The sequence below is a fragment of the Thamnophis elegans genome, unplaced genomic scaffold (assembly GCF_009769535.1).
Source record: "Thamnophis elegans isolate rThaEle1 unplaced genomic scaffold, rThaEle1.pri scaffold_330_arrow_ctg1, whole genome shotgun sequence".
NCBI lineage: Eukaryota > Metazoa > Chordata > Lepidosauria > Squamata > Colubridae > Thamnophis > Thamnophis elegans.
The window spans coordinates 1-2,076 of record NW_022473801.1 but is presented as its reverse complement, the minus strand read 5'-3'; positions in this window follow the sequence as shown (position 1 = coordinate 2,076).

The window sequence follows — 2,076 nt, the reverse complement described above, 5'->3', positions numbered from 1 at the left end:
CGCCGAAGACAAAATTTATTTGGAAAAACAACATCTTAAGTTTAGTTTTCGCTGCTGTTTCCCTGGATGTCATTTTCTGGTTGGTGATGAAGGGACGTACTGCATGAGCTTCATAGCATGTGGATTTTTATTATAAACTAGCTGACAATTTGGGTATCGGCATTGCCGGGGTATTTATTTATAGGGGAAAATGTCCAGACCAAATGTAGTTTTTACTGTTGGTTTTTCCCCCTAACTAGAGGGAGCCCCCTTGTGGACTACCGTGAAGCTGTTACCATGGCAACTCCACTGCACTGCACAGTGAAAGCCATTTTAAGGCACAACAGGCTGTATCTTAACAGAACACATCCCCCCCCCCAAGGGGTTTTAGGGGTGTCTTACTCCAACAGTATTTGTTTCCAGAGGGTAAGTCATCTGTGTACCAAGTTTGGTTGAAATTTCTCTAGACATTCCAGAGTTATGCTGGAACACACAACACACACACACACACACACACACACACAAACACACACACACACAAACACACACACACAATATTAAGATTTTTAGGCCTAAATGGAGAATAGGTGCTAGTCTCTCTGAAATCCAGCTCCCACGGAAGGTGAAAACATTTTTCCAATTAATGCTACACATGAGTTTTAAATCTCCAGTGTGCCTTTTCTGAAATCTGCTAATGTCAGGCTAGACTGGGGAAAGCTGCCGAGACATTTTTAGTTTACATACATTTGTAGGTTCAGCGATTGGATGACAGACATGGGAAATTACACGTGGGAGGTTTTATCTCTCTTTTTGTTGATTTTGAGAAAGTGCAGAGTGGGAATGCATCTAACACATTTAAGCATATTGAATACATTAAATAGAGCCGTTGCACTGCAGACAAGATTCAGTAAGAAAAAAGACTTTCGTTTTTATAATGTTGCATCAAGACATTTGCTCTTCTTTCTTTCTTAAATGTAGCCATAATTCACCCACGGGGTGGAGCGATCTGATGTTGCATTTCTTCTGGGACTGGGGACGAGCCATTGTAAGCTTAGCAAAATGGCTTTTGCGTATTCAAAATAACAAAAATATGATCTATGTTGCTTCCCCTTGCCCTGGAATTAGGGCACAACTATGCTATTTTCAAGAAAGTTACAATGACAAGGGTGTTTGGGTGGGGTAGAAGAGAATAGAATAATAGAACAGAACAGAACACAATAAAATAGAATTCTTTATTGGACAAGTGTGATTGGCTACACAAGGACACACAAGTCTTTGGTGCATATGCTTTCAGTATCCATAAGGAGAATAAAATATATTCATCAAGAATAAAAGATACAACACAGTGATAGTCATAGGTTACTAATAAGCTATCAAATCATACTAGGAAACAAATAAAAATAATATAAATTTGAATCCAAGAAAGATCCAAGCAACATGGTTATAGTCATAAGTGGGAATAGATAGGTACTAGAAAGGAAGAGAAGAATAATAGTAATGCAGACTTAGTAAATAGTTTGACAGTGTTGTGGGAATTAGTTGTTTAGCAGAGTGATGGCATTTGGCAAAAAAACTGTCCTTGTGTCTAGTTGTTCTGGTGTGTAGAGCCCTATAGCATCGTTTTGAGGGTAGGAGTTGGAACAACTTATATCCAGGATTTGAGGGGTGTGTAGATATTTTCACAGCCCTCTTTTTGACTTGTGTAGTATACAGGTCCTCAATGGAAGACAGGTTAGTAGCCATGGTTTTTTCTAATTATCTAATTATCTGTTGAAGTCTGTGTCTGTCTTGTTGGGTTGCAGAGCCAAACCCGACAGTTAAGGATGTACGGATTATATTATATTTTTTGCTTAGTTCACAGTTCCTGCAGGTAGTCCTCGACTTACGACCACAATTGAGCCCAAAATTTCTGCTGCTAAGCGAAAGTTAAGTGAATTTTGCCTCGTTTTACAACCTTTCTTGCTGCAGTTGTTAAGTGAATCATTGTAGTTGTTAAGTTAGTAACGGGATTGTTAAGTGAATCTGGCTTCCCCATGGATTTCGCTTGTCAGACAGTCGCAAAAGGGGATCATGTGCGACCCCAGGACACTGCTACCG